This window comes from Petromyzon marinus, chromosome 84 (assembly GCF_048934315.1).
Source record: "Petromyzon marinus isolate PM22_M1 ecotype Great Lakes invasive population chromosome 84, UKy_Petmar_22M1.pri1.0, whole genome shotgun sequence".
Classification (NCBI taxonomy): domain Eukaryota; kingdom Metazoa; phylum Chordata; class Hyperoartia; order Petromyzontiformes; family Petromyzontidae; genus Petromyzon; species Petromyzon marinus.
The window spans coordinates 5,046,628-5,058,548 of NC_133749.1; the positions used below are offsets into that span (position 1 = coordinate 5,046,628).

The 11,921-nt window shown below is 47.7% G+C and overlaps 1 long non-coding RNA gene across 1 annotated transcript in view; it reads left to right on the plus strand.

Moving 5' to 3' along the window:
• Nucleotides 1–11,921, plus strand: part of LOC142907878 (uncharacterized) — a 32,320-nt gene continuing 20,399 nt past the window's right edge. Inside the window, exon 1 of the long non-coding RNA XR_012931327.1 lies at nucleotides 1–3,591. This is a non-coding gene — a long non-coding RNA (uncharacterized LOC142907878). The remainder of the gene's footprint in view (nucleotides 3,592–11,921) is intronic.

The following is an 11,921-nucleotide window of genomic DNA, read 5'->3' on the forward strand; positions in this document are numbered from 1 at the left end:
GGTGGTGTGAGTGTGGTGGTGGTGGTGGTGGTGTGAGTGTGGTGGTGGTGTGAGTGTGGTGGTGTGAGTGTGGTGGTGGTGGTGTGAGTGTGGTGGTGGTGGTGTGAGTGTGGTGGTAGTGGTGGTGGTGTGAGTGTGGTGGTGTGAGTGTGGTGGTGGTGTTAGTGTGGTGGTGGTGGTGTTAGTGTGGTGGTGGTGGTGTTAGTGTGGTGGTGGTGTTAGTGTGGTGGTGTGAGTGTGGTGGTGGTGGTGTGAGTGTGGTGGTGGTGGTGTGAGTGTGGTGGTAGTGGTGGTGGTGTGAGTGTGGTGGTGTTACTGTGGTGGTGGTGTGAGTGTGGTGGTGGTGGTGTTAGTGTGGTGGTGGTGGTGGTGTGAGTGTGGTGGTGGTGTGAGTGTGGTGGTGTGAGTGTGGTGGTGGTGGTGTGAGTGTGGTGGTAGTGGTGGTGGTGTTAGTGTGGTGGTGGTGGTGGTGTTAGTGTGGTGGTGGTGTGAGTGTGGTGGTGTGAGTGTGGTGGGGGTGGTGTGAGTGTGGTGGTAGTGGTGGTGGTGTGAGTGTGGTGGTGGTGTGAGTGTGGTGGTGGTGTTAGTGTGGTGGTGGTGTTAGTGTGGTGGTGGTGTGAGTGTGGTGGTAGTGTGGTGGTGGTGTGAGTGTGGTGGTAGTGTGGTGGTGGTGTGAGTGTGGTGGTGGTGGTGGTGTGGTGGTGGTGGTGGTGGTGGTGTGAGTGTGGTGGTAGTGGTGGTGGTGTGAGTGTGGTGGTGGTGTGAGTGTGGTGGTGGTGGTGTGAGTGTGGTGGTGGTGGTGTGAGTGTGGTGGTGGTGGTGTGAGTGTGGTGGTAGTGGTGGTGGTGTGAGTGTGGTGGTGGTGTGAGTGTGGTGGTGGTGTTAGTGTGGTGGTGGTGTTAGTGTGGTGGTGGTGTGAGTGTGGTGGTAGTGTGGTGGTGGTGTGAGTGTGGTGGTAGTGTGGTGGTGGTGTGAGTGTGGTGGTGGTGGTGGTGTGGTGGTGGTGGTGGTGGTGTGAGTGTGGTGGTAGTGGTGGTGGTGTGAGTGTGGTGGTGGTGTGAGTGTGGTGGTGGTGTGAGTGTGGTGGTGGTGGTGTGAGTGTGGTGGTAGTGTGGTGGTGGTGTGAGTGTGGTGGTGGTGGTGGTGTGGTGGTGGTGGTGGTGGTGTGAGTGTGGTGGTAGTGGTGGTGGTGTGAGTGTGGTGGTGGTGTGAGTGTGGTGGTGGTGTTAGTGTGGTGGTGGTGGTGTGAGTGTGGTGGTGGTGTTAGTGTGGTGTGAGTGTGGTGGTGGTGTTAGTGTGGTGGTGGTGTGAGTGTGGTGGTGGTGTTAGTGTGGTGGTGGTGGTGTGAGTGTGGTGGTGGTGTTAGTGTGGTGTGAGTGTGGTGGTGGTGTTAGTGTGGTGGTGGTGTGAGTGTGGTGGTGGTGGTGTGAGTGTGGTGGTGTGGTGTGAGTGTGGTGGTGGTGTGAGTGTGGTGGTGTTAGTGTGGTGGTAGTGGTGGTGTGAGTGTGGTGGTAGTGTGAGTGTGGTGTGAGTGTGGTGGTGGTGTTAGTGTGGTGGTGATGGTGAGTGTGGTGGTAGTGGTGGTGGTGTTAGTGTGGTGGTGGTGTGAGTGTGGTGGCGGTGGTGGTGGTGTGAGTGTGGTGGTGTTAGTGTGGTGGTGGTTTGAGTGTGGTGGTAGTGGTGGTGGTGTGAGTGTGGTGGTGGTGGTGGTGGTGGTGTGAGTGTGGTGGTGGTGTGGTGGTGGTGGTAGTGGTGGTGGTGTGAGTGTGGTGGTGGTGTGAGTGTGGTGGTGGTGTTAATGTGGTGGTGGTGGTGTGAGTGTGGTGGTGGTGGTGGTGTGAGTGTGGTGGTGGTGTGAGTGTGGTGGTGTGAGTGTGGTGGTGGTGTTAGTGTGGTGGTGATGGTGTGTGTGGTGGTAGTGGTGGTGGTGTGAGTGTGGTGGTGGTGTGGTGGTGTGAGTGTGGTGATGGTGAGCGTGTGGGTGTGGTGGTGGTGGTGTGAGTGTGGTGGTGGTGTTAATGTGGTGGTGGTGGTGTGAGTGTGGTGGTGGTGGTGTGAGTGTGGTGGTGGTGTGAGTGTGGTGGTGGTGTTAGTGTGGTGGTGATGGTGTGTGTGGTGGTAGTGGTGGTGGTGTGAGTGTGGTGGTGGTGTGGTGGTGTGAGTATGGTGATGGTGAGCGTGTGGGTGTGGTGGTGGTGTGAGTGTGGTGGTGGTGTTAATGTGGTGGTGGTGTGAGTGTGGTGGTGGTGGTGTGAGTGTGGTGGTGGTGTGAGTGTGGTGGTGGTGTTAGTGTGGTGGTGGTGGTGGTGTGGTGGTGGTGGTGTGAGTGTGGTGGTAGTGGTGGTGGTGTGAGTGTGGTGGTGGTGTGAGTGTGGTGGTGGTGTGAGTGTGGTGGTGGTGGTGTGAGTGTGGTGGTGGTGTTAGTGTGGTGTGAGTGTGGTGGTGGTGTTAGTGTGGTGGTGGTGTGAGTGTGGTGGTGGTGTTAGTGTGGTGGTGGTGGTGTGAGTGTGGTGGTGGTGTTAGTGTGGTGTGAGTGTGGTGGTGGTGTTAGTGTGGTGGTGGTGTGAGTGTGGTGGTGGTGGTGTGAGTGTGGTGGTGTGGTGTGAGTGTGGTGGTGGTGTGAGTGTGGTGGTGGTGTTAGTGTGGTGGTGATGGTGAGTGTGGTGGTAGTGGTGGTGGTGTTAGTGTGGTGGTGGTGTGAGTGTGGTGGCGGTGGTGGTGGTGTGAGTGTGGTGGTGTTAGTGTGGTGGTGGTTTGAGTGTGGTGGTAGTGGTGGTGGTGTGAGTGTGGTGGTGGTGGTGGTGGTGGTGGTGTGAGTGTGGTGGTGGTGTGGTGGTGGTGGTAGTGGTGGTGGTGTGAGTGTGGTGGTGGTGTGAGTGTGGTGGTGGTGTTAATGTGGTGGTGGTGGTGTGAGTGTGGTGGTGGTGTGAGTGTGGTGGTGGTGTGAGTGTGGTGGTGTGAGTGTGGTGGTGGTGTTAGTGTGGTGGTGATGGTGTGTGTGGTGGTAGTGGTGGTGGTGTGAGTGTGGTGGTGGTGTGGTGGTGTGAGTATGGTGATGGTGAGCGTGTGGGTGTGGTGGTGGTGTGAGTGTGGTGTTAATGTGGTGGTGGTGGTGTGAGTGTGGTGGTGGTGGTGTGAGTGTGGTGGTGGTGTGAGTGTGGTGGTGGTGGTGTGAGTGTGGTGGCGGTGGTGTTAGTGTGGTGGCGGTGGTGGTGGTGGTGTGGTGTGAGTGTGGTGATGGTGATGGTGTGAGTGTTGTGGTGTGAGTGTGGTGGTGGTGGTGGTGTGAGTGTGGTGGTGGTGGTGTGAGTGTTGTGGTGGTGGTGTGAGTGTGGTGGTGGTAGTGGTGGTGGTGTGAGTGTGGTGGCGGTGGTGGCGGTGGTGGTGTGATCTGGGCAAGGTCCCATCGGTGAGCTCCTCCGGCAGGCAAGGCTGCGTTGGCTGGGTCATGTAGCCCGCATGCCCAGCCACCGCATGCCGAAACACCTTTTGTTCAGCTGGATAGAGGGGGCTTAATGGGCGCGTTACGGGCTAGAGAAGAGATGGATTGATGGGTGAGTGGGTGAGTGAGTGGGTGAGTTGGTGACACGGGTTAGATAAGAGATGGAGTGATGGGTCAGTGGGTGAGTGGGTAAGTGAGGACACGGGCTAGAGAAGAGATGGAGTGATGGGTGAGTGAGTGGTGGAGGTGGTGGTGGTGGTGGTGATGATGGTGGTGGTGATGGTGGTGATTGTGGTGGTGATGATGGTAGTGATGGTGGTAATGGTGGTGATGATGGTGGTGATGATGGTAGCGATGGTAGTGATGGTGATGATGGTGGTGATGGTGGTGGTGGTGATGGTGGTGGTGATGGTGATGATGGTAGTAATGGTGATGATGGTGGTGATGGTGGTGATGGTGATGATGGTAGTGATAGTGATGATGGTACTAATGGTACTGATGGTGATGATGGTGGTGATGGTGGTGATGGTGATGGTGGTAAAAGTGATGGTGGTGATGGTGGTGATGATGGTGGTGATGGTGGTGGTGGTATTGATGGTGATGATGGTGGTGATGGTGGTGATGGTGATGATGGTGGTGATGGTGGTGATGGTGGTGGTGGTATTAATGGTGATGATGGTGGTGGTAGTGATGGTGATGATGGTGGTGATGGTGGTGGTGGTATTGATGGTGATGATGCTGGTGGGGATGGTGATGATGGTGATGGTGGTGGTAGTGATGGTGGTGATGGTAGTGATGGTGATGATGGTGGTGTATGAGTGAAAGAGATGGGGCCTTACCATCAGCCCCACCAAAACTAAGCACCTGCCTGGGTATTTTGTACCATCGGACACTCCACGCCACAACTCCCAATCCGTGATGGGGCAGTTGTGGAGAGAGTGGAGAGTTTCCCATACCTGGGCAGTTTGCTCATGACCGGCTCCGGTTTAACAGCAGAGGTCTCACTCCGAATCAGTCGAGCGGCAATATCTTTTCATCGGTTGCGTAACGCTGTGTGGTAGCTACCTGGTCTGTCGCTCCGCACTAAGCTTCAGGTCTTCTCGGCCACGGTCATTCCCTCCCTTCTCTACGCTTGCGAAACGTGGACCCCCCTAATGGAACATCTTCGCCGGTTGGAAACATTTAGGCTGGCCTGCCTACGATCCATCCTGGGTTAGACCAGGCTGGATTGTGTGAGGAGCTCACAAATCCTTGAAAGATCTGGGCAAGGTCCCATTGGTGAGCTCCTCCGGCAGGCAAGGCTGCGATGGCTGGGTCATGTAGCCCGCATGCCCAGCCACCGCATGCCGAAACAGCTTTTGTTCGGCCGGATCGAGGGGGCTAAACGGGCGCGGCACGGGCTAGAGAAGAGATGGAGTGATGTGGTACAGGAGGACGTGGAGCTGAGTGGACTTGCCGATGATCGGTACCAGCGGTGTCAAGATCGTCCACTATGGAGGAGGCTCGTGAAGGACGCTGCTACTGGGCAGTTGGAGGCAGTCGCCCTCCAACAACAACGGAGGGCGGAGGAGCGACGCTCACAACAACGAGCGGAACGCCGGGTGGCTAAAGCACAGCAGGTTGGCACAGTAAGGGGCACAGGTGGCGCATCAGCCAGCCATCTCAGTCAGTCGACCCGTGGCACCTGCTGGGTCTGCCCCGTGACCTCCTGCCAGCGGGCGTTCGACACTTCACGTGGCCTCAGGGTGCACATAGCCTGGCACAAGCGTCGTGGTGACGTCACCGCCACTTAGTGTCGAATGGCGGTTGTTGTTGAGTGAAATGAGTGATTATTGGTTCACACAAATGTCTGTCATGCTTCGCCACCGCCACCACCACCACCATCACCACCAATTCGTTTGCAATGAATGAGAATTACAAGCGTTAGAAATTACGTGAACTTTAATGTATTCGCATTTGCTGTAAGGAATTTGCATGACACACCACCACCACCGACACCACCAACACCACCAGCACCAGCGGAATTGCAATAATACTTAATCATGAATCTTTTAGAATAAACAATTGTCAACTTTGATCCGTGCAAATAACGTAATTTATCATGATTTTGTCCGATTGATGATCGTTTATTGCAATGCTAATTCGTTACAATCGATTGCGATGCCTTGTAACGTATTCAAATTTGGCACAATTTATCGTAGTGATAATTAATCGTTACCTATGCTAATCTATTATTATTATTCAGTGCAATAGATAATTATTTATAATTTATAGTGATGCATTCTAACGCTAATTTATTACAACTTATTATTCTGCTAATTTGCAATTATAATAAATCGCAATAGATGAAAGCTACGTATAGTTTATTAGAATTACAATTACTTATAACGTGCATAAAGTATAAATGCGATGCATTGCAATAGATAACAAATTATAATTATATTATAATTATTTACGATAAAATGAAAATGTATATATACGTGTAAAAAAACAAATATATTACAATCGTAATTCAATTATTATTGATTAGCATGATCAATTAGCATTATATAAACATTATTAGAACTCACAGCGCCTGTAATTCTAACTCTTGATGGGTTAATCTTCGTTAATAACCCCCGGCAAATCTTCCAACACAGCAATAATTTCATAATTAATCTTTGAGTCTTCACCCATCTCCGACTTAATTTGATCACAGTTTTGCGAAAAATGTGCGCACTTTTGATTTCCAATTGCAAGCTTTATATTATCGCTTTGTTTTGGGGGTAAGGTTACCACGTAGAAGGTGGGAACAATAAAAATAATAAAAAAACATAAAATTAAATTAAATTCTCACGTACATTCTCTCGCGAGCGTTCTGTCGTTCTATTTCTGTTTGAGTATTTCCCCTCTACGTGACTATATAATACTATTGATACTACTACTAATAATAACAATAACGCATTTTTATTACAAATGCATAATGGTAACGATCACCACTTCCCCGACCCACCCACCCACCCACTGCAATCAATTCACCCCGCAGGGCATCGTAATGTTGAGATGTTCATTATGAACAATTATAGTTGGAGCTGACGAGTGGTAAATTAGCATCGCTTATGCTAATAGTACTTGAATTACATGTTACGCCAATGGTACGGTGCAAAGGAATGACGTTAACATTCGATGCAGGGGGGAATTATTGTCATTTCTTTGCGAAAAAACTTGGGTCATAATGTGTGTTAATGAGATGCGATGGTATGATAATGTGTGTTAATGATGCACGAATTATTATAATTTATGCTAATACGCGGTTTTATTCGTAATGTGCGCTTCCTGTATGATTTGCCCGTGCTAAGGAGGCATAAATTATTCAAATTTATGTTAATGAGTCATGTTAAGGAGGCATAGACTTCGCAAATTTATGATGAGTCATTAATTACTCAAATTTATGTTGATGAGTCATACATCATAATGTATGTTAATGATCCATAACTTACCATTTATGTTAATGAGTCATACATGATGCTTATTGTTAATGAGTCTAACATTAGAATTCATGTTAATGAGCACACATTACAATTTATGCGAATGTTAATTATTGTAATTCATGTTAATGAGCCGCGGATTATTATAATTTATGCGTGGAGTTGTATCACGTGTCCTGACCGCCACCCACCCCCACACCACTCTCGTAATTTATTCGAATGTACTTATCATAAATTACCATATATTAACGTAGTTGACACACACACGCAACTATCTATATACAATATAAACCTTTTTGGAGTTAGCTTTGGGGAATGTTTTATCTCATTTTGTACGGGATTTTCTTGCTATGCATCCTATGAACTATAAACTCTCTCTATATATATGCACACAGACACACACTCAATATAATGGCTTAGATCTGTTTACACAATGCCACGGCAACTGGCCGTGCCAGATAAAGCTCGTTGTTATATAGGGACCCCGAAATTGAACAAAATTTCGATGTAATTAAAGCACACACACAAATGTTTAACTTGCAAAGTTGAGTCCCTGTATTTTTTCATTTCCTATACGGCCAGATAATATGACAAATCGCTAACCCCAAGTGTAGGTATAGTACTATAGGTAGGTATAGTACTATAGTGTAGGTATAGTACTATAGTGTAGGTATAGTACTGTAGTGTAGGTACAGTACCATAGTGTAGGTATAGTACTATAGTCTAGGTATAGTACCATAGTATATGTATAATACTATAGTCTAGGTATAGTACCATAGTATAGGTATAGTACTATAGTGTAGGTATAGTACTATAGTGTAGGTATAGTACTATAGGTAGGTATAGTACTATAGGTAGGTATAGTACTATAGTGTAGGTATAGTACTATAGTGTAGGTTTAGTACTATAGTGTAGGTATAGTACTATAGGTAGGTATATTACTATAGGTAGGTATAGTACTATAGGTAGGTATAGTACTATAGGTAGGTATATTACTATAGTGTAGGTATAGTACTATAGTGTAGGTATAGTACTATAGGTAGGTATAGTACTATAGTGTAGGTATAGTACTATAGTGTAGGTATAGTACTATAGTGTAGGTATAGTACTATAGTCTAGGTATAGTACTATAGGTAGGTATAGTACTATAGTATATGTATAGTACTATAGTGTAGGTATAGTACTATAGTGTAGGTATAGTACTATAGGTAGGTATAGTACTATAGTGTAGGTATAGTACTATAGTGTAGGTATAGTACTATAGTGTAGGTATAGTACTATAGTGTAGGTACAGTACTATAGTGTAGGTACAGTACTATAGGTAGGTATAGTACTATAGTGTAGGTATAGTACTATAATGTAGGTATAGTACTATAGGTAGGTATAGTACTATAGGTAGGTATAGTACTATAGTGTAGGTATAGTACTATAGTGTAGGTATAGTACTATAGTGTAGGTATATTACTATAGGTAGGTATAGTACTATAGTGTAGGTATAGTACTATAGTGTAGGTATAGTACTATAGTGTAGGTATAGTACTATAGTGTAGGTATAGTACTATAGTGTAGGTATATTACTATAGGTAGGTATAGTACTATAGTGTAGGTATAGTACTATAGTGTAGGTATAGTACTATAGTGTAGGTATAGTACTATAGTGTAGGTATAGAGACAGAGACAGACAGACAGAGACACACACAGAGAGAGACACAGAGAGACACAGAGACAGAGAGAGACACAGAGAGAGAGACACACACACACAGAGACAGAGAGAGACAGAGAGAGAGACACACAGAGACAGAGAGAGACACAGAGAGAGAGACACACACACAGAGACAGAGAGAGACAGAGAGAGAGACACAGAGAGACACAGAGACAGAGAGACACAGAGAGATACAGAGACACAGAGAGAGAGACACAGAGAGAGAGAGACCCACACAGAGAGACAGAGAGAGACAGAGAGATACAGAGATACAGTGAGACAGAGAGGGACACAGAGAGATACAGAGACAGACAGAGTAAGAGACACACAGAGAGAGAGACACAGAGAGACAGTGAGACAGAGAGAGACACAGAGAGAGACACACAGAGAGACAGAGAGAGACAGAAAGAGACAGACAGAGACAGAGAGAGAGACACACAGAGAGACACAGAGACAGAGACACAGAGAGAGAGACACACACAGAGAGACAGTGAGATAGACACAGAGAGAGAGACACACAGAGAGACACAGAGACAGAGATAGACACAGAGAGATATAGAGAAACACAGAGAGAAGGAGAGAGACACACACAGAGACAGAGACAGACAGAGAGAGACACATACACAGAGACACAGAGATAGAGACAGAGAGAGAGAGAGACAGAGAGACAGAGAGACAGAGAGAGAGAGACAGAGAGAGAGACAGCGGTAGAGAGAGACAGAGAGACACACACAGAGACAGAGACACAGAGACACAGAGATAGAGAGAGATAGACAGAGATAAACACAGAGAGATAGATAGAGACAGAGAGGCACACAGAGAGAGAGACACAGAGAGAGAGAGAGACACAGAGAGAGACACAGAAACACACACACAGAGATAGACAGAGACAGAGATACAGAGAGACACACACAGAGATAGACAGAGACAGAGATAGAGAGATAGACAGAGACACACAGAGAGAGACACAGAGAGAGATACACAGAGAGAGACACAGAGATAGAGAGAGACAGATAGAGACAGAGAGATAGACAGAGACAGAGACACACACACACAGAGAGACACACAGAGATAGACAGATAGACAGAGACAGAGAGACAGAGAGACACAGAGAGAGACACACAGAGACAGAGACACAGAGAAAGAGACAGATAGAGATAGAGAGATAGACAGAGACAGAGACACAGAGACAGAGAGACACAGAGAGAGACAGACACACAGAGATAGACAGAGAGACAGAGAGACAGAGAGAGAGAGACACACAGAGACAGACACACAGAGAGAGACAGAGAGAGACACACAGAAATAGACAGAGACACAGAGACAGAGAGACACAGAGAGAGAGACACAGAGAGAGAAACAGAGATAGAGAGAGACAGATAGAGACAGAGAGATACACAGAGACAGAGACACACAGAGAGACACACACAGAGATAGACAGATAGACAGAGACAGAGAGAGACACAGAGAGAGACACACAGAGACAGAGACACACAGAGAGAGAGACAGATAGAGACAGAGAGATAGACAGAGACACAGAGACAGAGAGACACAGAGAGAGACAGACACAGAGAGAGAGACACAGAGAGAGAACCAGAGATAGAGAGAGACAGATAGAGACAGAGAGATACACAGAGACAGAGACACACACACACAGATAGACAGATAGACAGAGACAGAGAGACAGAGAGACACAGAGAGAGACACACAGAGACAGAGACACACAGAGAGAGAGCCAGATAGAGACAGAGAGATAGACAGAGACACAGAGACAGAGAGACAGAGAGACACAGAGAGAGACACAGAGAGAGACACACAGAGACAGAGACACACAGAGAGAGAGACAGATAGAGACAGAGAGATAGACAGAGACACAGAGACAGAGAGACACAGAGAGACAGACACAGAGAGAGAGACACACAGAGACAGAGACACACAGAGAGAGAGACAGATAGAGACAGAGAGATAGACAGAGAAACAGAGACAGAGAGACAGAGAGACACAGAGAGAGAGACACAGAGAGAGACACACAGAGACAGAGACACACAGAGAGAGACAGAGAGAGACAGAGAGATAGACAGAGACACAGAGACACAGAGAGACAGAGAGACACAGAGAGAGACAGACAGAGAGAGAGAGAGACACAGAGAGAGAAACAGAGATAGAGAGAGAGACAGAGAGAGACAGAGAGATAGACAGAGACAGAGACACACACACAGAGACACACAGAGATAGACAGAGACAGAGAGACAGAGAGACACAGAGAGAGACACACAGAGACAGAGACACACAGAGAGAGACAGATAGAGACAGAGAGATAGACAGAGACAGAGACACAGAGACAGAGAGACACAGAGAGGGAGACACAGAGAGAGACACACAGAGACAGAGACACACAGAGAGAGACAGATAGAGACAGAGAGATAGACAGAGACACAGAGAGACACACACACAGAGACACACAGAGATAGACAGAGACAGAGAGACACAGAGAGAGACACACAGAGACAGAGACACACAGAGAGAGACAGATAGAGACAGACAGATAGACAGAGACAGAGACACAGAGACAGAGAGACACAGAGAGAGACACACAGAGACAGAGACACACAGAGAGAGACAGATAGAGACAGAGAGATAGACAGACACAGAGACAGAGAGACACACAGAGACAGACACAGAGAGACAGACACAGAGAGAGAGACACAGAGAGAGAAACAGAGATAGAGAGAGAGACAGATAGAGACAGAGAGATACACAGAGACAGAGACACACAGAGATAGACAGATAGACAGAGACAGAGAGACAGAGAGACACAGAGAGAGACACACAGAGACAGAGACACAGAGAGAGACAGATAGAGACAGAGAGATAGACAGAGACACAGAGACACAGAGAGACAGACACAGAAAGAGAGACACAGAGAGAGAAACAGAGATAGAGAGAGACAGATAGAGACAGAGAGATACACAGAGACAGAGACACACAGAGAGAGACACACAGAGACAGAGACACACAGAGAGAGAGACAGATAGAGACAGAGAGATAGACAGAGACACAGAGACAGACAGAGACACAGAGAGACAGACACAGAGAGACACACAGAGACAGAGACACACAGAGAGAGACAGATAGAGACAGAGAGATACACAGAGACAGAGACACACACACAGAGATAGACAGATAGACAGAGACAGAGAGACAGAGAGACACAGAGAGAGACACACAGAGACAGAGACACAGAGAGAGACAGATAGAGACAGAGAGATAGACAGAGACACAGAGACACAGAGAGACAGACACAGAGAGA